Source organism: Pyxicephalus adspersus, chromosome 6, assembly GCF_032062135.1.
Source record: "Pyxicephalus adspersus chromosome 6, UCB_Pads_2.0, whole genome shotgun sequence".
Classification (NCBI taxonomy): domain Eukaryota; kingdom Metazoa; phylum Chordata; class Amphibia; order Anura; family Pyxicephalidae; genus Pyxicephalus; species Pyxicephalus adspersus.
The window spans coordinates 60,760,277-60,785,938 of record NC_092863.1 but is presented as its reverse complement, the minus strand read 5'-3'; the positions used below and the strand labels follow the sequence as shown (position 1 = coordinate 60,785,938).

General features: G+C 38.5%; 1 protein-coding gene across 3 annotated transcripts in view; it reads left to right on the top strand.

The window, feature by feature from the left end:
• The first annotated feature begins 287 nt into the window (after positions 1-287).
• The window catches only part of CTXN3 (cortexin 3), a 39,338-nt gene continuing 13,963 nt past the window's right edge, over positions 288-25,662 (top strand). Inside the window, exons 1-3 of one of the 3 annotated variants that reach the window (XM_072413784.1) lie at positions 291-486; positions 1,184-1,367; positions 2,208-2,388. The gene's annotated coding sequence lies outside the window, so the exon portion shown is untranslated. Of the gene's footprint in view, positions 487-1,183; positions 1,368-2,207; positions 2,389-20,029; positions 20,208-25,662 lie in introns of those variants that run through there. The other 2 variants (XM_072413785.1, XM_072413786.1) reach the window with 2 other exon arrangements.

The following is a 25,662-nucleotide window of genomic DNA, read 5'->3' as shown; positions in this document are numbered from 1 at the left end:
GGTAATCGCCAAAACCTACAATCTGCAGCAAAATCTGACCTCCCATTCTCTAGTAATAAAGCACCACCCTGTGAAGTTCTAATGAGCACCACCATTTAGTATTTTTGAGTATCACCCTATGTAGTTCTTATGGGTACAGGTTCCAAATGAACAAACCAACATCTTCTATTCAACATATATAATAGACTATTTTTCCTGCAATTCATTTCAATGGCAAACCTGCACATAAGGAAATCTTCATAATCTTTTTGTATGTTTTAGGCAGGTTTTGATCTGCTATGCAGGAAGGAAGGACCTGTAAATTCCATGGTCCAATGGGAGAAAGTAAATGAGAAAGGAGGAGCATTCTTACCTAGGCCACTGTAACACCATGGACTAGCCACTGTGACATCATGGACTGGCATGAATCATATTCAGTCGGAAAGCACATCCATTAGTATGAAAACAGTTTAATGATAACGGTTTACCATTTTGAATAGCAATTAGGTAAGTCAACTACAATACCTTTGTTCTTAGATTTTGAGAATAAATTCAATTCAATTCAAGAATAAAATGTTGTCATTTTGTTTTAATAGTGGCTGGGATATTCCATACAGATTCGGTATAATTTGGAAAATAATTTAGAAGGTGGTTGGTAAAGACAGTGTTCCCATTTTTTAGTTTAAAAAAATACCGCATTGTTATTATGTAGTATACAAAACATTAAACTATCTTGTTTGTTATTATACCCTGCTATGGTCATCACACCTATGAACCTGCCACACAGACATATCACAAATGTAGTTGCAGCTGACCCACAGCAATATGTCCAGTAAACAGTTCGACATGAACAGCAGTCCCTAAAATTCTAAACGGATGGATGTTTATTGGAGAAGTAGTTCATGTCTAATCAACTCCATTTGCCCTGCCAATGCATGGGAGCTGTACAAAAAAAAAAGATTTTGCTGTCCAAGAACATTAGATCAAGACTACAGTGTGCTATTGAACTTACAGCCAAGGACTAGGCTTTCTGCAAATATGCTGTGGACTGATGATTGAAAGGTAAAGTTGCTTTCCCAGTAACAGTTGAAATGGTTAAGGCACACCAAATATGACATGTAAAGCAGAAATAAATCCGCAAGACTCACCTATTCTCGTTCCAGTGCAGTTTTTCATCATCTTTCTGCTCTTCTTCTTCCACCAGATGATCTTTGACCAACTTGATTGGCGATTCTGGGATGGCGTAATTCTCACACAGGTGCACGGGAGCTCATTTATCCCAACATATGCAAGGGAAGCCTGTATTGATGGACTTCCCTGGCACACAAAGCTGCCGATTTGCATACGCAGCTCAGTTTTGCTGCCAGAAAATTGGAGGGATCAGGCAGGTAAGACAGATTTTTGCAGAAGAGACATTGTCTCTCAGTTTCTGTAATATTGACCTGCCTGATCATGCAAACTTAAAAGTTGAATTTTAGTTCCACTTTAAGAAGATTCTTATACCAAATATAAAGCATGGTGATATAAATGTTATGGTTTGTGATGGCATTAATGCTTCAGAGTATGGACAGCTTGGAATCATTGGGTCAACCCAGAATTCAGCTTCAATCAAAGTGTGCTTAATGAGAATGTGAGGCTATGTCTAAACGTTGAAGTCAAAATAGTATTGAATCCTTTGATACAAAAGACAAAAACTGAAGAAATGGAGATTTACAGACTAGACTATTTAAAAAACCCTTTTTTCAATTCCATTTTAAGTTTTGAGGGGATTGGAAACAACTTTTGCAACTAAAGACATTTTGCATGGTTACGCATTTTTAGCATTGCTAGATGATAAGTGGTTGTAAAATCAGATGATGCTGAGATGTATCACTACTTATAAGTAAAGGTACACATTATAAAAATCCAAATGGTTTTGAGTATGGTATTAATATTTAAAGCAGTGTCGGACATAAAATCTATGGCTATCCACTTACATTCATAATTAAATTTATGAAGATGCTCAATGATAACTTATAATAGTACTTTAGGCAGGTTCTGTACAGTATACAGAACAGGCTCTTCTCAGAAGCATATTTATTGGAAAATAATTTAAAATATACGCTGTTATAATAGAAATCTATTCTAAAAGTAGGCAGAAATCCAGTAGTTTGTCATTATTGAAATGAAATATAAATTGGGGGCTGCTGCCTTGTCATTGAAGAGTTAACTGCTATGTGTATCTCCAGTTGGCACAAGTCTTCAATATGTGAGAGTTCCAAAACTCCAAGAGGGTAACATGCACCGAGACCACTCCCAGCTTCTTTCATCGTGTCTGACTTGTCAAAGCAGGTTGATTAACTTAATGAGCAACTTGCTAGCTTCTTACAAGAAGACAGGGCTGTTTGTATCCATTTCATCATGTGCAAGGTAAGGTTGTATTCTTTTATTTAATAAACTGGATGTGTAATGCTGATAAACTGAGTTACAGTTAATCAATGTCATATCTGAGTGATAAGGACAGTTATGAGTTGCAGCTTTACTGTTCACATTTCAGAAGTGTCAATCAAATACCAGTAGAGTTCACTAGATATTCCTAAAACGACAAGCTAAAATACCCTGCTGTCATGTTTATTTACATCACACCTTGTTGTCAGATTTATGCAGTCTCACTGTCATATTATGTATAAGAGAATTTCTCTTCCTGCTATTTCAAATTTTCATCAGATATTTTTATCTCCTGTTATCTTTCAGTTTGAGCGTACATTATTTTTTTGTCTTCATTAATCATATGAGAAGTATGGGGATGCCATTGATGACCTTCCGGGATGCCTTATTGTTATGCCGACCACTGACTTTTACACATTTTCAATCACTAACCTAGAACAAGTATGCAGATCTGGGAATGGAAATCCTTATCAGCATTCTTGTTCCAGAACAGTGACTTAAAGTATTGAAGCTCAGGGTCAAAATGATAACTAGTTAACTAATATTTTCATTAAGAAAAGGTACAGGTACATAAAATGTCAGTTTCCATGTTTTCCCTAATTTCCTTTAAGCTAAGAGCAAATTTACAGCGATTCTCTTAGCAGACAAGTGCCATTGGATTGCCCTGGCATATGGCTTTCCTATCCTTATCAATTAGCATGTTATTATTATTATTATTACATTGTATTTATATAGCGCCATCATATTACACAGCGCTGTACAAAGTTGATAGTTGTGTCACTAGCTGTCCCTCAAAGGAGCTCACAATCTAATGTCCCTACCATAGTCCTATGTCATTAATGTAATCCAAGGTCAATTTTGAGGGGAAGCCAATAAATCTTACTGCATGTGGGAAGTTGATCAATTTTCAAAAACAATGCATGTAGTGTTTTTTAAATACTTCATTCCTCATTTGTTAATGAGATATTCTGTCTCCTATTATGATTAAATGTACAGAATTAAAAAAAAAAATAGTACGGGTACATAAAATAAAAACTGCCGCTCTTACGGAGTACACCCAATCTTTTGAACAGTTAAATGCCCATATTTAGTAACTAGTTGGTTTGTATAAAAGCCCAAGTCCAGGGAAATAAAAAAGTGTCAGCTGCAACCAAACAGTTAAATCTGTACTGATCCCTTACTTGACTCTGTGTAAAGCTGCATCAAATTTCTGCCGCTGGAACAAATCTTTCGCAATTGTTTACAGTGACATTAGAACGAATGAGTTCTGTACACACAGTGCTGTTAGGTTCTATGGAGGGGGGAAAGTTGAATGAGAGGCAGCCAGCTACATCAGCCTCTAAAAGATATGACAGTGGTCATCCACACTCTGATGTTTAGTGATCTGCTGCAATGGGTTGTTAAATGACATTTGGGGACCACAGTACAGGCACTAGATTTTCACCTGAGATGATCACAATTATCTAGCTTGTGCATGTAGCTTTATTTTTTATTAATATTTATAACTAGTGTGTATTTAGTGCTCCTTACAAGGTCCATAGTCATGTCACTAGCTGTCCTCCAAAAGGGCTCACAATGTAATGTCCCTACCATAGTCAAATGTCTTTATTACAGTAAAAAAATTTAAATTTTTTTGGGGGGGAAGCCAATTCATCTAACTGCATGTTTTTGGAATAGTTTAGGAATTACCAGTACTGTCATATTTTGCTGTTGAGTTTTATAGCAGAAACTAGAAAAATGGGCTATAATTTTTATGAATATAAAGGCTCGGGAGATCTGACCTAAATGGGTGGTAATGTATTTAAAAAAATAAATGCAATTTAAAGAAAAAATATTGTTTTAAAAGAAACAGTTTTTTGTAAGTATTTTTTTTTAAAGTTTGCCAAAGTTTTTGCTTTATTATGGTAATATATTTTTTTTTCGATCTGCCACTAGGGAGAGCCCTCAGTGCCTTAGTACAATGACTCTTTCTCAGCGTTAGCAACTGTTACAATATCAGCTACTAAGGGTGTGCGATTATTTACAGTCTTGTATTATCAGAAGTAAAGTACAATCAAGGCTTATCTGTGCAAAGAGAAAATACTGCATATGTGATTAGCAAATGTAGTTTCCCCATTGGGTGCATACAAATTTTAAAGTATACATAAAAGCAAGGTTTACAGAATATTAATAAAAAGAATTTTAAGATCATATACCATAAAATGTTCAGTATTAGGATAAAGTAGATTTACAATGTTATCAAAGTTGTCTTTGGCATACAACATAGTGCTGTACGGCAATAGCCTGCTTTTGATTTGTTTTGCAGTTAATATTATTATTACACAGTATTTATAAAGTGCTAACATATTATGCAGCACATTACAAAGTCCATAGTCATGTCGCTATGCAAACACATCCCAACGTAACCTATTGCATCTCAAAAAACACATGAATCCTTATATGATAAGACTGTACATTTGCTTATATTGTAAATTTATACCCTTTAAATGAATCAAACATTTTATCAATATATGATAAGTGATAATTATGTTTATAAGGCTGATAATTATGTTTATAAGGCTGGTAATCTAATGTTTGCACTCACTATTTTACTAGAGAGATGCAGCTGTGACATGTATCCTTCCTATATTCCTAAATTCTCATTTATTTGTATTTCAATAGAGAAGACGAAAAGCAGGCAAATGGCCCAATTACCCTTTATAAACTCTGCCCACAGCTGACAGCATATGTCAAAGCACTGTTGGCTCACCTTGGCTAAATACAGTGATGGCCACCATACCATAGACAGCCCCTTTTATTCAGGAAGCAGGGAGAAAAGAGCTGTTCATGCATAATTTATTCCTGCTTTTTCCATTGGCAACACCTTAAAGGGTGACAGATGTTTACTTGCACTTTAGGAACAATGAAGACATTAAATTAATGAAAGTTCAAATCAAACTTTGAAAAGCATTAACCTTTCTAGAATAAAAAGGATATTTATATTTTAAAATGTTGGAATAAATTGATTTAGGATTGGCAGACTTGGCTTTCTTATTGATCAACATTGTTTTATCTTGATAAATTATTTTATAATGCATTTATTCTTGAGTATACTGTATATGCTAATTCTGCAGCATTTGTATGTTTAGAACTGCATGTACTGCAACTTGGATAATTGACAGCGCGTGCATTGCATGTATTAGCCAGGAGAAACAAAGATTATTAACAAAGTATCTTCCAGATCTCTGTACAGGCAGATATCAAAGATGATCAGTTATGGAACTGCAATGAAATAGCAAGATGGGGCAGCAGCAAAAACGGTTTTCATGTGTTTAAGCACCCAAACCACTATTTAAAGTTGATTGAGGATGAAAGAATTTACATAGAATATAATGGAAAATGTGTAGAGAGCAACAGTTCTGTTCCCAAAAATCGTTTGTAAAAAAAGTAACCAACGACCCTGACGAACGAGGATAGTCGTTGGAAATGAACGTCGTTGGAATATATATATATATGAATGAATATTCATATATATATATATTCATATATACTGTGTGTATATATATATATACCGTATTTTCCGGTGTATAAGGCGACTGGGCGTATAAGACGACCCCCCACTCTAACCAATCATTTGGGGGTCATGTTATATGCCCAGTATTGTACTGTTCCTTCTGCCTGTCAGTTCTCACTATTGTGTGAGAACTGAGAGGCAGAAAGAACTGTACACTACTAGTTCTAAGTAATGAATGGGCACGTTCCTTTAATGAATGGCCGTGTTCCAGTGAAGAGCCAATCCAGGCTCTCCACTGGAGAGCCAATCCAGGCTCACGTCCTGCTTTTCAGCTTACACGAGTCCTGCTGTGAAGCAACGCGAGCCTGCCCAGGAGGACTCATGTAAGCTGAAAAGCAGGAAGACAGAAGGAGGCACAGGAGGACTCGCAGGGACGCCAGACCAGAGAGGGGACTCGCGAGGACACCGGGCGCTGCAGGTAAGTACTGGTACCCGGCGTACAAGACGACCCCTGACTTTGTCATAGATTTTTCGGGGTTAAAAAGTCGTCTTGTACGCCGGAAAATACAGTATATATATATATATATATATATATATATATATATTCATATATACTGTGTGTATATATACGTGTGTACAATATCTTTGAACGATCGTGTCGTTATCTGTATGAACAGGATCGGTGCTATACGATCGTTCGCAGATATCGTGCAGGATCGTTCGTCGTTCGTTTACAAACGATAATAATTGGAAGCGTGTACGTAGCTTAACTGGTTTGAGCTGATAAAAAAACAGTAGTTCAAATAACCGCTTGTTACAACAGAAAAAAACCTCTAACCTTAAAGCAAAATTAGACAAAGAGGAGACAAAAATGTTTGCTGGTCTGATGAGGGTCAATTTCTGTTATCATATTTGGAAGGTAGGGTCAGAATTTGGCATCAGCAAATGAAAGCATGAACCTATTTTGCCTTGTATCAGCAATATAGGCTGGTGGTGGTGTAGTGGTGTGAGGGATAGGATAGTTTCTTGGCACACATGAACTCCCTTAGTTTCAACTGAATATTCTCTAAATGACACAGCCAATGTTAGTATTCTTGCTGACCATGTCCATACCTTTTTAAAAAAAACAGTACCCATCTCCTGATAGCTACTTCCAACTGGATAATGCACCATGTCACCAAGCTTAAATTATACAACACTGATTTCTTGAACATGACATCGAGTTCAAATGGCCTCCACAATCACCAGATCTCAGTCCAATAGAACACTTTTCGGATGTGGTAGAATGGGAAATTTGCATTATTCATGTGCAGTCAACAAATCTGCAACAACAGTTTGATGCTATTATGTTAAGATGGACCAAAATCCCTGAGGAATGTTTCATCATGTTAAATATATTCAATAAAAGTCTATGGCAGTTTCGCGGGCAAAGGGGGTCCAACCTGGCACTAGCATGGTGCACCTAATAAAGTGGCCAGTGAGTGAATATTGTTGGGAATATTACCTGTACCTGATCTAATAAATAGATTAAGTTGACCATGGTCCACTATACAACATTTTTATTGTGTTATTTAGTGAACAGGTCCAAGGGGGTAGTCAGGAACGAGTTGTAGGAGGTCACCAGCAGTTTTCATGTCACTCCTAGGCTTTAATTGTAATTTATCTGTATTACATTTATATAAAATAATAGAAGGAAAAATGCTGTGTAAGTTTTATAGTTACCTTCTGCACAAACTGCTAATTTTCAGACTGTCTTTCACTGATATTGATGAAATGATTTGTGACAGAATTGTACTTGGAACAAACTCCCCAAAGTACAAGAGAAATTAATAATTTAGGATCTGCTCTTATTGCAAACCAATTCATATTGCAATAACCCATGCAGAAGCTCAGGCAGAACTGAACCTCACAGCTGTAGCATATATACTAAATGTGAAAGGGAGAGCTTCAGCTTCCTATGGACAGAAATAGCCACAAAAAACTGTGCAAAAGACATGCAGCAGATGTAGGTATTTACACACATGGTAAAAAAGTTATTCAAAAGGTCAGATACAGGCCACAGATACAAAAAGAGCAATCACTGGTCTGTAAAATGTGTTACATGCTAGTCATTGATGCAGCATTCATTTTTTTTTTATTCAGGTGCCTACTTAACTGGAAAATAAGCACAGCTAAAAAGCAATCTATCTTTGTAAACCGAAAACAATAAACCTGAATATAGTAGTAAAATAGTACTCAAAATGGACACAAGTAAACTTGTGTGATGAGGTTATGAGTGAGGAAGTCAGTAGTAGGCCATTGGAGGAGCAGAGAGAGCTGATAGGGGAGTATTTTTTTTACCAGGTCAGAAATGTAAGTGGGACAAGAACTGTGGAGGGATGTGAAGGCAAAGCACAGGAGCTTGAATTTGATTCTAAGGTGAAATGGAAGCCAATGGAGAGAACTACAAAGAGAGGGAGCAGAAGAGGAGCGGTGGGAAGGATGGATGAGTCTGGCTGCAGCATTCAAAATAGGTTGTAGAGGAGAGAGTCGAGTTAGTGGAATACCAGAGACGAGGATGTTACAGTAGTCCAGACGAGATATGAGAGCATGTACAAGGAGTTTGGTGGTCTCAGGGGACAGGAAGGGGCCGATTTTGGAGATGTTGCGTAGGTGAAAGTGACAGAACCTGGAAATGTTCTGAATATGTGGGTAAAAGAGAGGGCAGAGTCAAAGGTGATGCCAAGACAACGTGCCTGAGGGGAGGGACGAATAACAGTGTTGTTAACAGTTAGAATATGTCAGAGTAAGATTTGGAATTTGAGGGGGGTAAAATGATGGGTTCTGTTTTTTCCAGGTTGAGTTTCAGAAATATGTCATACAACCATGATGAGATGGCTGACCGGCAGCATGAGACCTTATCCAGGAGTGAGCGAGACAATTCAGGGGTGGACAGATAGATTTGAGTGTCATTAGCATAGAGATGGTACTGTAGGCCAAAGGAGGATATGAGACTACCGAGAGAGGAGGTGTACAGAGAAAAGAGAACCAGTCCAAGGACTGACTCTTGGAGAACACCAACAGGGAGGAGAGTAAACCAAGAGAGAGCAATTCCACTGATACCAATGGAGCGCATGATTTGTATTAGAAGGGGGTGATTGACAGGGAAAAGTTGCCGTGAGACTTAGCTCTGATGAGGTCATTAGCCACTTTAGTAAGGGCTGTTTCGGTGGAATGGGCAGCTCGAAAGCCAGACTGGAGAGGGTCAAGGAGAGAGTTGGTGCTCAGGTAATCGGTGAGTCTTTTGTAGACAAGGCATTTGGAAAACATATGGGAGAAGAGAGATAGGATGGTAGAAGGTATAGAGGGGTCTAGTGGGGGCTTCTTCAGGATAGGGAGAATAATGGCATGTTGGAAGCCGAGGGGTAGATACCAGTAGAAAGGGAGAAGTTTAATAATTCAGTTAGGGCGGGGGCCAGGGTGGAGAAATGGGCATGGAGTATAAATTGGAGGGAATTGGGTCAAGCGGACAGGTAGTGGATGGAGATGGTGAGAGAAGAGAGGAGACTTCATCCACAGGGCTAAGGGAGGCCAATGATGTTCATTAAGGGTGAAGGAGGCCAGTGATGATTTACAGGTGGAAGGGGTGAATATGGTTGGAGTGGCCCAGTGAGCAGAGACATCATGTCTGATTTTGTCAATTTGATCTCTAAAGTAGGTGGCAATGTCTTGGGCAGAGAAAGATGTAGTGGGGGGACCAAGTGTGGGGTTTAGGAGGGAGTCAATTGTTGAGAAGAGGCTGTGGGTTGGAAGCTTGAGAGGAAATGACAGCGGGGAAATATTTTGCTTGGTTACAGTGAGTTCAGTGTTATTTATCAGTGTTGTCACCCAAAATGCTTCTTCTTTAATGAAATAAACTTTCCTGCCTGTTTACCCGTTTCTATTCAGTGTACTTTGGGCTGCACATGTAGAGCTCAGTATACAATCCTGGCATGGCTGGCTGGTGAGAATGAATGAGTTCTATGTGCAGGAGTTATGTTGTTCTGGCCTTGCCAATTAGGGTAGGCAAGGACCCAAAGAAAAGACAAACTTGTTGACACTGATAATGGAGTGAGGAGAGTTGGGAGGGTTCCTTAAAAGAGGTGTGATATATCAGGATATAGTAGAAACAAGTAAACAGGTGTTGAAGATGATGTGTTGATAGCAGCAGGGTAAAAATATGAGGGCCAAATTGTAAAGGCTGGACGAAAGTGTCAGAGAATTTCTAAAAAAAACAAGTGATGTTTCTGATAAGCAGTGATAAGCAGTTTCTACCTCAAGTGATCCAAGGAAGGACAGTCAATAAACCAGTAATGGGTAATGCCTGCCAATGACTCAAGGAGGTGAATAAAGACTCATGGAGTGGTAAATTAACCCATCCATTCTGATCCCAAAGAAGAGCTACTGCAGTGATCATTTTTGAAAATCTTAATATTGACCACAAAAAAAAAGGGGTGAATTCATATAGTGCAATACAGTTTACTGCCTAAACACAGACAAGTCACAGTGTCAATGCTGAACCCTGTCCACAGAAAACACCTATAGTGGGCATTTTAGCATCAGAATTGTACCATTGAGCAATGGAAGAATATGGTGTGGTCTAAAGAATCTTGTTTTCTACTGAAATCATTTGGATGGGGATGCGTGTGTGTATTGTTCACCTAGGGGGGAGATGGCGTAGAATGTACCAAGGGAAGAAGGAAAGTTGATGGAGTCACTGTGACTTGAAAGATATATTGCTAATGTCTTGATATACTACAGGGTACCTTTAAAGGGTCCTGTGGAGTCAAAGCTGTTTTTAATGTACCGGTTGATTAGTGTGTGCTTGCTCAGTCTGTTTATTTTATCCAAGTCCAAATTACTTTTCTTGGAGAGCAAATAAGCTTCAATGAGTTGCTGTACACATTGGCTGTACTGAAAAAATTCACAATTGCACAAAGCCAGGCATACAGCTTCTGTCCAGGGATCCTCTGTGCACATGTCATTTCTACTTTTCACAGTGTCCTAAATCACAGATGCTGATTCTGTTCCTTTCTTCAGCTATTTTGATAGGATAGGCTTTTATAAATATGAAGTTTTTCAAAAGCTGTTACATGAACTTTATAATTTTCATCAGCAATTCATCTAAAGCCAAGTCTGACATGTTCTCTTTTATACAAATCTTTACCAGTAATAGAGACTTGTACTATGTTAGCCATTGATTAATGCAAAGAGTTTAGAGTTTGAATCATATGATTTATTTTCTAATTTAAGGTTCAGTAAATTTAAAGGGACTACCAACGCATGGTAAAGGACAAAAAAAAAAAAATCCATACAACCTTTTATGTAATGTAATGCAATGTAATACAATGCATAATATACTACAGAGCAGGTGCATTGCCAGATAATGTATTTGTGCATTCGTCTGTAATACAAAGAAATGTGCAAGCAGGTAACATGGTAAAATGCGTGGTTTTCCAGGTGTTAAAATGCACTTTTTCTCCTCTATATTACTAAAACATATAGCTGTAAAACCAGTTTTAATCACATGAATACTGAAAAATACTATTACATTATTGCAGTGACTGGATGAAAAACTGAAATACTCCTTGAATAGACTCCTTGCATGATGAATTTTGATTGGAGTGCATCTTTAAAGAGATGCTGTGGCTGTCCACCTCATCTTTTGCTCCCACCCGTTTTGCATTCCTTGGCCTCAGGGTGGTCTGTCTGTGGGGGGTCAGCACTAGATCACAGAGGATTTTTTTTTTATCAAGGACTTACTTTTTTGTTTTTAAACAAATTTTTTTTAATCCCAGCTACAGTTTTGTTTTTGGCTAATTGTCCCCAAAAATATCAAGAATAATTGAATATATTCCTTTCATAAAACTTCAAGTCCTAACAAGAACATCCAAATAATTGTGAATAGACAGACACATATAATAGAACTCCTGATTATAGTTTAGATTTTGCTTTTCATTCTCAGAATAATAGAAGAGGCAAGCAGCAGAGAACCGGGGATAAAAAGGTTCTAGTCTTGCTGAAGCCCAGCTGCGTTCAATAAGCAATGTAACAAAGCTAAATTGAATTCAAGCATCTGACACACTTCCACCACAAGCTGCAGCATTAAAAGTATCATTTCTCACATCTGCCTTTATAATTGAATAAGTGTTCAATTATTTAAAGGCTTGAAAACTGAATTTCAAATTTAAACGGCAATGGTCATTTCCAGGATCCCGGGAATTTAATCTGAGCAGCAAAGCGGCACACAAAGTGCACTGAATGAATAGAAGCCAGGAATGATGTGCTTTGCGTTATACTGTACAGTACCTACAGAAAAGTGGTGGGTGGAACCTTTAAACGGTTGAAACTTTCCACATGAGGCCCATTAGCTGCAGTCTTAATGTATAAATCCATGCAAAATCAGGTTGCACATCACATCCTGGAAACTTGCAGCACATAGATAGATGGGTTTCTTCCATTAAACCCATCAATAGTGAATAATCAATGGTTTTGTTGTATGCTCTTAAATAACTAATGTGCATTTATTTTGATTATTAAGGCTATGACAGCATCTTGGAATTGAAATAAGTGATTTAAATTGTGTTATATGTTTACCTGGAGTTTAAATCTATTTTATATAGGATTGCAGTATTTTAGGTGCATGTGTATTTAATGCAAAGGTCTAAATGTTAACCTTTATCTGCCTGTGAGTGGCCTTTAAACAAAAAATCTTTGGAAAAATACTGTAAATTAGGGTTATCCAGTTTTCCAGCTAGGTCTATGTTATGCCACTGGTGGCCCCAAATGAGTGGCTTACAGGTGTGTCACTCGGTCTTCACCTGTCTGAAAGTCACGCTTTCCCTAACTGGTAGACTCATTCAATATTAGGCTGATGATTCTTGTTCGATTCTTGCTTCAGAGCTTGTCTCGTACGAGAATGTGTACAGCGGCAGTCCGACATCATTCATGGATCTGTCCTGGCGGATCCAGAAACGACGTAAGACCAACAACTGCAATAGAAGTGAAGGGGAAAGAGCACAGCGGGGTGCCGCTCGCTCATTCTCCCCTCCATAGAACAGAACGGTGCTGTATGTACAGCCCTTGTTCATTCATCTTTCAGTCTTTTGTCATTGGAAATGATTGTGAAAGATTTCCAATGAGAAAAATGTAATCTGTGTACATAGCTTTAGAGTAGACGGGAGTCTCAATGTCTGTGATGTGCAATGGGGGGAAGATAAGGAAAATCTATGCCCTGCAGTGAGAGGGGTAAGGTAAATTTATAGTAAAATTGGAGGGGGAAGAATCTGAGATATACAGTGTGTGGGGGTATGTACTGAAAATAGTAAGCTAAATTTGAAATGTGCAGTAAAAGGAGTGTGGAAAATGTGGGATATGCAATGAGGCCCAAATTAGCAGTGAGTGAATGACTGTGGACTGTGGAGCTAATCAGCCAAGGTAGAGGTCATTAGGTGGCTCAGACAGACAAGCTACTTGGATGACATCCAATGTCGAAGAGCACCTAGATTAGAAAGTTGGCTAAACAATATTACAGAATTTTTTAAAAGTCTTTTCACTGTTTATTTAGCTAGATTCACACCTTTCCAACCATGTCTATTCTATATCAATCAATTGTCATCAATATCTCCTGTGTAGACACGTCCTACTTACTGTATATATTTTGTATATGAGGACATATGTGTTTGCACTGATATCATTGTCCTGTTTTTACCTGTTTGTGTTCATTAAACTTCCATTGTGTTTTAAAAGGAAAAATGAGGTAACAAAACGAAATCATATGGAATATTACATATGGCAATGCATACAAAATACAGGATTAATAAACAAACAGACTGACCAATGACCAGAGGGACTTGCTGACAATGGTATATAAACGTATTTTTTTAGAAATAGGGAAGTGTTAGGATGAAGAGCACCATATGAGCTAGTCAGTGCATAATATGTAATTGCTGGGTTATGTAGTGCAATGCCTTTATGTAAAGAACACCTGGATGTACAGTGTGGTATGGAGAATATGTAAGTTGTCATTCCAAGACTTGGGAAAGGATGGCTCCTTTTAAATTTTTTAAATGCACGACGATCAGAAAAGGATGGAACCTAATGCTGCTGAAGCCTAGGCTATGGTGCTGTATATTTGGGCATATGCTAAAACTATCGGAAGGTCTTTTGGTGATACACTGCTATCTATCCCCTGAGGAAGCAGTTTCATCCATTAAATGCATTATGGCAGGGAGGGATGGGAAAGTGAATTGGATGCAAGTTTCCCAGTCATGTAAAAAAGTAGCATGACTATCTATGAGAGTAATAGTTAACTTCTCATTAGCAAAAAAAGCATGTATGTCCTGTGTGACCTAATCAAGTCATGGATCTTTCAGTAAAGTAATTCTAAAATGTGTCAGAAGCATTTTAAAAATCTTTGTTTAAAACCTGGAGATAAACAGACATGACCAGCAAATAGTGTCATCCGGAGATTGACATCTTCTAAAACAGGGTTTCTCCTGAGGTTGCTTTGGGTTTCTTGAGCAATGAAAACTTTGTGCCTCTCTATTTGACTGACATGGTCTTTTTGACTATCTGTAAGAATGACAGTCTTCCCACTAATCAGCAATGTAGGAGGTATTCTTATTCTATAGTGGGAGTTCTCTGACGACTTTAAAGTTAATTGAAGGGGTTTCCCCCTGTTAAAAGGTCGAGGAACACTGTTCTAAAACAACATCCAGAATGGAAGGCATGTGCATGTGCCAGACAAATAGGCACCATATACCATCTGGTAAGTATCCTAAAGGCCAATTCTTGCATAAGAACATTTATAGAACATTTGGAAATATGAGACCATATGCGACACAATCTTTCAGTGATCTCTAAACGTTTAGGTCTTTTTCCCAAATGGTCACATAGAAATGAGATGAAAGACTAGGCTTCCTAGTCAGGACATATTGTATATTGTAGGGATGAGCTTTGGTGATAAAGGGGGGGCAAGGGTAGACATGTTCAAAAGTGGCTAATCATGTCAAGTTACTGGTGGAGATATGGACGAAGGACAAAAACTGGAGTCCTAATGGCATATATAAGAAAAACGGGCATTTAGGTATTTTGGAATAAAGAGTGAACAGTAGTATAATTATACAAGGTCCACCAATTATGGAGTCCAGGCCTGGGTGAAAGGGAGGATTGTGTAAGAGGGAGGAGAAATAAGTGTAAAGATATCAAGTTATAAACTAGTTTGTGTTTAACATTTGTAATGAAAAACCCTTTCTGACTTTTGTCTGCACCATCCGCAGTATCCCATCAAAAATTTTTTAATGAAATACAGTGCCAAGACTGCGTACTTGCATTAACATATGTTAAAAAGCATAGGTGTAAAGGGGCCCTATATTTTGTCATTGTTTTTTGTTTAAAAAAACATAAGGACTAGCCATACCCAATTTTGGTAAATCATATGAAATGGTTTAGTGTTTTGGACTAGAAGGTGGCAAGCCTTTTGTAAATTTAAAGACCTCAATCAATCTTTTACATTCGTAATCATCATAGAAGCAACCTGTTACATTTTCAGTCAGTGGAAAACAGCCCTTTTTACAATAGTGGTCATTGGAGTAGTGGCCATTACATTGGTGGTCACAGATCAGTGGAGGAATTCCACCATGGAGTGGTGGTTAGATCCAATTATTTTCAATATAGGCAATCTTGGTTCCAATTATATTATACCTGTCATTGACAGGTATAGTAGGCTGCCGAACAATAACAGCTGTCATTCTGTCATACAAACAGGCTGACTATGACAGGTAAACAGCTGCCACACAATACCAGCTGTCCCTGATCCTGCAACCCTAGTGCTACCGTGAGCTCAGCCGCCAGAGGGAATAGGCTGCGCACGCCCTTCTGCGGTGAGGTATCGCCTGGGTACTTATGCCTGGAGGGCCCTTTCTTAAAAAACCCCCCTCTGTACCCAACGAGAATCTAAAATTTTCTCAACCTCATACTCACCTCAGGCTCACCTTCCACATCCACAGGAGGGGGAGGCTCCAAGGAAGGTGCCGCATTAGCTGCTGATTTTAATAAGAAGACATGGAAAATGTCTACACTCCTAACCGAGCGAGGCAGGGTTACCCTATAGGTTACTTTATTTATTCTCCCAGCATTATATACCCGCTCTGGGGGTTTGCCTGGAGGTGGGTCAGACTGATGAGGCTCCAACATAGCAGATAAAATCAGGGGAAAGCAAACTGGCAGATAACACCCCAAGCACACAGTGAGAAGGAAGGATGAACTCGGGCACATAATCTGTGCAGGAGCCAGCTTCAGGAAAATTATGTGATAGGACATCTGCATTTTTGGACCCCTGTCTATATGTAATGGTAAAGTTAAAACGTGCAAAAAATAATGCCCAACGTGCTCGTCAGGAGTTTAACCTTTTGGCACCCTCTATGTACTCCAGATTCTTATGGTCAGTGAATACAGTTATTGGATGCTCTGCCTCCTCCAACCAGTGTCTCCACTCCTCAAAAGCTAACTTGATAGCCAAGAGTTAACGATTACCAATATCATAGTTTTTTTCTGCTGGAGAAAATTACGGGGAAAGAAGGTGCAAGGGTGTAAACATTCTCCTCCGTACTGGGACAAAATTGCACCTACCCCAAGTTCGGATGCATCTACCTCCACAAAAAAGGGTTGCTGAGTATCTGGATGTACAAGGATAAGGGCGGAGCAAAAAGCCTTTTTAAAAAAAAAAGGCTTTTTGCCACTGGGAAGGATTTGCTCCCTTCCGTGTCAGATCAGTAAGGGGAGTGTCTATGACCGAATAATTCTTAATAAATTTCCTATAAAAATTTGCGAAACCTAGGAACCTTTGTAGGCCCTTCAAATTGGTGGGCTGAGGCCAATCAAGGACAGCAGTGACCTTGGCCAGATCCATCGTAACCTAGGAAGAAATTAGTTGAACTTTGAAAACACACTTCTCTAATTTGGAATACAAATGGTTATCTGTAAGTTTCTTAAGAACCCCGCTAACATGCACACGATACTGGGCCAGAGAAGCTGAAAAGACTAAAATATTGTCTAAGTAAACCACTACAAATTTCCCAAGAACATCAAGGAAAACTTGATTCATGAAGTCCGGGATGACTGCTGGGGCATTGCACAACCCAAAGAGCATAACCAGGTACTCATAGTGCCCAGCCCTAGTATTAAAAGCAGTCTTCCACTCATCCCCCTGCCTTATTCTGATATTGTAAGCCCCCCTTAGGTCAAGCTTAGTAAAAACTCGGGCACTGACTAACTGGCCAAACAGGTCATCGATATGGGGTAAAGGGTTGCTGTTCCTAATGGTAATTTTGTTTTACCCTCTGTAATCATTACACGGTCTAAGGCTACCATCTTTCTTTTCTACAAAAAAGAACCCAGGACCAGCAGGGGATGTAGAAGGCCGGATAAAGCCCTTTTCCAAATTTTCCTTTATATACATTTTCATGGCCAAATTTTCAGGGAAAGTGAGATTATAGAGGTGCCCTTGGGGTGGCCTAGTACCTGGAAGCAGGAAGCAGGGGGGGGGACCTTGGAAGAACAACAGCGGCCTGTGGAGAGAATACATCCGAGAAGTCTGAATAAGGAATGGACAGCTTCTCTAGGGATGTACCAGCATAATGGAAAGGTAGTAAGTTTACTAAGCAATCCTCAAAACATTTTTTACCCCATTTATTAATCTGTCCTGAATCCCAGTCAACTATGGGATTATGTCTGCGCAACCAAGGCAGCCCTAAACTTACAGGTGAGGAAGGCATATCAAGCAGAAAAAAATCAATCTTTTCGGAATGGGTAACCCCCACTTTCACCAAAACCCCAGGAGTAACTGTTATGGGTTTCCTCAGCTGCAGAGGGGAGTCATCAATAGCCAATATACACACAGATTCAAGTGGCCCAATAGTAGGGATCCAAAAAGGCCTGACAATGTTTCACATTAGAACTCCAGGAAATTTCAACAGGCAATAACACACAATCTGACTTTAGAAGACATACCTGTTCACCTAGGAGGTTTCCTCGACCCCCCCTAGGCGCTGAAGTTTCCCGACTTCCTCCTTGTGCAGGATCGCACAAAATGGCCCGATTCCCCACAGTACAAACAGAGACCCTAATTCCTCCTTCTTGACCTTTCTGCGCTGACAGCCATGAAGAGCCCGATTGCATCGGCTCTTCCGCCCGAATTGGAGGTGGACTGGGTGCAGGGACAGCCAGGCCTTCAGCAAAGGCAGTTGGCACATCTTATTTTCGGGGTAGGTCTTATATTAGGGCAGGTTGGGGGAAAAGTGCTAGGTCTTATTTTCGGGGTAGGTCTTATTTTCTGGGAAACACGGTAGTAGTTTGCCTATAAGGCCTAAAAAGTCACTTGAAATAAATGACAACATTCATCCTCCTCTGGACTTCAGTGGATGTGTCTTGCAGATCAGGTTCACAGAATTTTGAACAATTTTTTCATGAATTCATGAAATTTTAGGTGAATCAAATATAGGAAGATTTGGCCATCACTATTAGGAAGTACAGTTTACTAAGGGTGGTAAAATGCACCAGTCCAGGTTAAAGTTACTAATCCTACTAACAAACGTACACCTATTGAGTATATTAGCAAAAGCCAGAAGCCAATGACAGTCTTTATTGGCAAGTGATTGTTAGATGGGTGCTGCCCTTCACATCCACCATTTAAATAACGGTTTGCAAGGTAAACAACAAGCTGGAATACATAAGTATACTGGTACAAAATTACAACTATCAGTCATGAAAATATATCATACAGTTGAATAATAGGTTAGAGATTTACCCTGGTGAACTGAATTACAGTGGGACTATATAACTCCAGCCCTCAAGAACTACATACGGGCCAGGACTTTTATATAAACAGTCATCTTCAGACTCTTTGTAAATCTTACCTTACTAAATTCACTGTTGTGTATTTGCAAACTTCTAAAAATATATGCAGATGTTGGCCCTCAAGGACTGGAGTGGGACAGCCATGTCCTAGAGACTTCAGCAGAGAAATATTGCAAGCATAGCCCAATGTCTCTATAAACAACAAGATGACTTTATGTGCACCATCCTTGTATAAGAGTCCAGGAAAGATATAAGAAGCAATGGATCCTAACAGAAAACCAAAAATGGGGTCTGGATTGATTAACTCTTGCTATCAGTTCTAGAAAATGTTAATACCGGTAGCATCCCTCTAAACATAATGCTTTTCCTTATGCTTTATTTAACACAATGCTGGTATCACTTGTATTCAAACAAATTGACTCTAGGAAGACATGATCTGAATATTAAGGTCTGCGTGAAGCCACAAAGGCTGTTTGGTTCTTTTTATTTGAAAAGTAAAAAGATTAACATCATTTCTATAAAGTAAACAGGTCATGTGTAATGTGAAGGTTAGACTGAACTGTGGCATCTCCCTATACTTCTGGAGATAAAAAGACATATTGATTTCCTCCATTCTGCTACTTTATAATCAAGTGGCAAATCAATAAGTATCATAATCAACACAAAACGCTTTTGATGTGTCTAAAAATTTACCCTTTGCACAAGAGGCTGCTCATGACATTTATAGCCATTGACCATGTTGTGAGAAGAGAGTTACTACTGCATGAATCAGACCTGCCAAGGCTCAGCACTCCGGCAGAGTGCCCTTTAGTAGAAGAAACTCCTGTCTGCCTACAGCAAGCCATAATGCCAAGAAGAGCCAGAAAAAAAACATCACATTCAGTTTATATCCTTTGCCTGTGGCTAAAACCCCTTCTGTTTTGAAAATAAGAAATAATACAAAAATTGTCTTTATTTAAAAGGAAATGGTATGTGTTTACCCAGGTGTTTATAAATTAGGCCCTTTTCCTTTTTTGTAGAGAAAAAGGTGAGATAGAGAAGAGAGAAAAAACTCAATGCCCTTAAACATCCATAATGCTTATAATAATTTTAATGGAAGTGTTTATGTGCATTTTTGGGTACATTAGTATCACCAAATACTGCATGTTCCAGTGCCCCAAAACCCGGCACTGGAACATGGAATTAATAGAATTTTTTTATCAAAGTTAACATTTATAGTACATTTAGCAGTGTTTAAAACACTAGTGTAAGCTATGTATAAATCTTTTTAAACCCTTGTATCTTCTGCCTTATGCATATTGGAACTGCAACAATACCGTACATTATTTAGTCATGGTCACTACGAATTTGTGTGTTCACTTTATCAAAATTCCAGAAAGTCTCCACATCTGATATTTCCATTAAGGTCTTTAAAGGGAACCTGTTGAAATAGGTATGATAATCTGATATGTTTTTTACAGAGGTGGCTATCCTTAACAATGTTTTACTATTCAAAGATGCATCTAAAACAAATAAAAAGCCATTGTCAAGTTATGCCTAAATATCTCCATACTTTTGGAGTAAAGGTTCAAAAAATGGCATGCAAAGATTTATGGTGGCATTGTTTTGTGGCAGCACTGTAGGACTGTAGCCTATCATTGGGTAAATGGGCTTCGGACTCAACACATTCTAGAACATAATTCAATCAATGGTCTGGCTTCCCCTCCTTCTAGATTACTAGCTAGCTCTAGCAGTACAATAACAAGATCAGACATCATATCTACAAAAGGCATGCAAAGGTTGAGGGTGAAGAGGCTGGAAGATTCATGATGACGTTTAAAAACTGCGTACAGTTCTACAGGTTTTGTAGTGGATGAACTGTGAGTACACAGTACACAAGTACACAATTTAACCAAAAAGAATGCAACAACAGTGAAAATAAAGCCACAAAAGGAACTTAGCTGGATCCTACTGGCAGGTTGAATAGAAGCCTGGAACCTTTTGTTATACATAGAAATGTGTTACTGACCATCAGCAACTAAGTGTATGGATAGTTGACAACTTTGTCCCCATAAGCCTCAGTTTATATTGACTAATCAGGAATTTAGACCTGCATTTTGACCTTATCAGCTGGTTCTCAGTTTCATCAAGTTGCTTTGACTTGTTTTTTTAACATTTGCATTGACTTGTACAAGGAAAGAAAGGAGCTCAAATACAAACAAAAGTTTGTAAACCCATAGACTACTTACAGGTTTCCTTTAAATTTAGGTTTGCAATGGCAATACGTTTCCATTTTAATAGGGGTAGCGGACGGTGCAAAAGGTGAGGTGTATGTTTGTTTTGAGGGTCCGTTGGGTGCTCATCTTGCTCCTGAAGTTAGGGACAGGATCTGGAGGGGTGAGTATGTGGAGATCTTCTCCTTATTGCCTGTGGAGCGTTTTGGAGGGCGAGAATCCAAGCCAGGGGAAGGTAAGCGTGCAGGGGAAGATAAGGGGTTGTGGCGATTGATTCCCCGTACGTTCCAGAATTGGTTGCAGGCTTTTGCAATTTTGGCATGTATTGTGGGGGAGAAGGCGCCTGAGAATTGTTCTGCACTGTTTTGTTATCTAGATGCCATTAGTGAGGCTTACAGAGTTTATGGTGGTGTTGCATGGTTGCGTTACGACGAACAGTTTAGGCAACGGAAGGCTTTGAGGCCGGGTATGCGCTGGGACCACAAGGATATCAGCCTCTGGATGCGGCTGATGACGTCGGCAAGGATGTCGCATCAGCCCTTTCTGGGGAGCGTCGGAGGTCCCGGGCCAGCAGGATCCCTGGCGGGTAAGAAGAAGGGGCTTTGCTGGTCGTTTAATGAGGGGATTTGTAAATTTGGACCCACTTGTCGTTTCAAACATGAGTGCTCCAGTTGTGGAGGAGCGCATTCGGGGGCCCGTTGTGTGGTTAGAGGAAAGGGGCGTCCCCTGGAGCCTGCGGGAAAAAGGGATGACGCCGGTGAAGTTGGAAAACTCCAGCTAATTTGATCAGGTAAAATTTCGACAACGAAGTTAGTCTTACCTTTCCGGCAAATCCAAAACTGTTAATTTCACCAATCAAGCAATACAATATTGAGGTGAGTTTTTTTTTCTAAGAGATATCTGGTTTTTGTCTAAATTGAGGTTTTGAATAAATTGAGGTAATTCTGGTAACAAATTATTGTACAATGAGGTATTAATTTTATAATAAAGCTATTCGAATTCCAGCAACAGTTCTGAATAAATTTACATCTTGAGCTTTGAAGCTTTGTAAACCACAGACATTTTTAAGATTAAAAACTTAACATGCAAACATACTGACAAATGCCTAACAAAGATGAAAAAAACACTGATCTGGAAAAATATATTTATACAGAATATTATATTTACCTTTGTAAAACTGGCATATGCAGAATAAAATTACAGTTTCAAGCTGTTCTGTTTCTCAAGTCATCAAATACCAGGTCTCAAACATTCTGAAATTAATATAGTGTACTACACAAAGTGTTCATTTTTTGGATACTAAATCAAGTTGAGACAAGGCACGATATTTAGTGATTTATTCATTAAACTTACATACACAAATCAAATAATGCATTATAGAGGTTTACATCTTCATGGTGCAGTATTTAAATGAAAGCCAAAAAGTCAGATTAGAAGTGTAAATCACATTTCCAGTAACCAAAGGATTAAAATAAAGAGGATTATAGAGATGTGTGATAAATAATCAGAAAGGGGGTATTATATTGATAATGATGCTACACCATTTGTGTGCCAAGTTAATACATTTTCTAAATAGATCTAAACCAATATCTGTAAAAAATTGACAAATATTGAAAGTTATTTATCCCCAGATTACTAAATTCCACACTTCTCTGAAACACACTTATCATAATGGAGAAACAATAGGAATACATAATTAAAAAAGTTAAAAAGCAAAAAAAGAAAGAGAAGAGACAAATTAATAAATCTAAAGGTGGGTCCGCATTTCTGTCGTACACTGCCCATTTATTTAAATAGGATGCCTCCTACACAGTGAATGTGTTCCTATGCACAGTGGTGCACTGCAAGGCAGTCCTGCTGCTAAGGTGCGTTGAGGTCTCATTCGGGATAGCCCACTACTGGGCTATGTTGAATTGAAAAAATATAGCAAGTACCTAGACATAAAGAGACACAGGGAAATTACATGTGATGAAGCACTTTTTTAAACTTGACCACATCAAATCTTGACAAAGAGATGGACTAAGAATGTAAACTTTAACCAAAATATATGGAATGGATTTACCATTTGGACTCAAACTCAATGTGGGTTTTTTTTTAATTATATATATACAATATTACATTATTGTTTTATGCTTTCAAAGAAGAGGATGCTGGGAATATAAAACATACAATAAAGTAGATAAATCATTTCCAATGTTCTAGGTATATGATGAAGTTAAAGAAAACGTATCAGATATCTTTTTATTGGAGAGCAAGGAACTGTAACCGTGAATCTACAATAAAGAATCATATCTGCGGTTGTGTAATGATCCTCACTCTACATGAACTGTACAACCATTTTGCTCAAAATGTAAAAAAGGAAATATATTTACCCAATGTGTCATTTGAAAAGTCACATACACTCTAAGTTTGTTATGTGATTTTATGATGATACTCTGTTATGTTCCCTATGGGTTCCTTTCCTGAGGTCGGGATTTGAAACACTGGAAAGTGAAGCCCTGTATTATTTTATAGAGACTGCTTAGTAATGATTGTACAATGTTCTGTGAAATGTAATGCACCACTGCTTCTCATCTCAGAAATATAGCTTGTCAGGCTAGGATTGCTGAATTCAGCATAGAGTTGTACTGACATGCTATGATTAGTAATACCTATAAATGCCACCAACATTTAAACCCATATATATTAAGAAGTAACTTCCTCTGGCTCAAGTCAGTGCACCATGAGAATTATTTTGGCGTATACTGTAGTAATGTGTTACATTGGTTAGTAAAATGAGCAATTAGCCTGAAGAACATCAATTATTATGGTTTACAGTTAAAGAAAACATACTTTATTCTTTTATTTTCAAAATTCCACTTATTGTTGTAGGGAAATAAGCTCTGTAAAGATCCTATTGGGTGCTCATTTAGTTTTTATTACCATTAGAGGGTCAGTTCCTAGGGCAGATAATAAAGTCTGTCTTTTTAGGAAATTTTCCCTTTTCTGGTGACTTTCAAGTTTAAAGACAGAGTTAATAGGGAAAGATAAATGTCAAGACTGCTGAGAACAGTCACCAAACACCCAGAAACCCAAGTATGGAGTACCCATCAGAAGAGAATTTAGTGTCTAAATTTTACAATAATACTCATGCAACACCTAATCAGGAGTGCAGCTGGGACAAAAAGAACTTATCATTCATATATCAGACATGAAATCTAAAAACAGCCCCGATTTATACAAACTTAATTGCTTCCTATCATATTCCCAAATCAAATAAGAGATTAAAGTTATGTTTAGACAAACGTCAAAAGAAGGCAATTGGTAAGCATTTCCAACATGCACCAAATAACTTCTGTCTGAGTAAGTCAAGAGGCTTACTGCATTTGTTGGAAAAGACTTCATATTATGCTGGCTGAATCACTAGATATAGTTTTTTGTGACCAACCTAACTTTAAATATGTTGTGGTCCTTCTGCAGGGTCCCTGTTAAGTAAAGATTTGGAACATGGGCACCATGTCAACTCAAGCAACATTAACATGTTTCTCCTTCATGACTCCATAGTCATTCCTACATAATCATATGATGATGAAAAATACTAAAATATGTTTAAGCATTAGTCCATTTTCTTCTTTGGGGTACACTAGGACTTTAAATTGGTTGGTTTAACTAATTAAAGATTTTTATGTTTATCCAAAATCAGTGTGGTTTTCTCTTTTACATGTGTGGTGACCAGCTCATAAATGTCCACCTGACTATCATCTAATGTTGGTAGCCCGTATTAAAAGGTAGGCTTATGATCCTGTAATGAAAAGGGATCCAAGTAACCAACATAATAAACAATTCATATTGTTACTGGTTCTTATTTTTTGTCAATTCAATGATCACTAATTATTTACAAAATCAGGGTCTGCTATCTCTTAACTCACAAAAAGTTGCCATTGCAGGCATAGAGATCCTTTAAGGCAGTGGTCGCCAACCTTTTCGGACCTACAGACCACTAAATGCATGGACTCCAGATGGGGCATACGCGGGGAGCTGTGTGTCTCTCAAAGGGTAAGAAGCTTCCCCAAGAGTGACGTCATGATGCCAGAACCTGCCCACTCTCCCATCGCAGGCTCAGACCAGAGACACAACCCAGCCACCGCCCTGAGCCTGCAATTGATATGGGAGATATGGTCTATGGCTGTGGCCGGTGCGCCCAGCCTGAGCCACGTACCACCCAATTTTTTTCTGCAGACCACCGGTTGGTGAGCGCTGCTTTAAGGGGTTGATAAAGTATTGGGGGGATTTTATGCTGGACTTTTTACAAAATCTGAAAAGCTGTAGCTGTTGTTAGCACCATGGTTGGCTAAACCTCATTATGGTTTTGCAGCACTGCTTCAGTTCTCACTATTTGTGTCAGTTTAAAAGTGTGGTTTCATATTCTTCTGTATATCTGCAGCAAAACTGCTAGGCTAATTAACTTCTGGTGAAACTGAAACTAGTGTAAGTACATTCATAGACTAAGCAGAAAATACATGCTGTCAGCTAAATACCTGCAGCTTTAGTTTACAAATTTTGTCATACCCAACATTTTCTACAGAAGGTAAAGCAAACATGTCACATACAGTAATTTACATAGCATATAGCATAGCATAACATAGTAGGTGGGGGGATGGAGGATGGTAGGCAACTACATGCAACACAAATTCA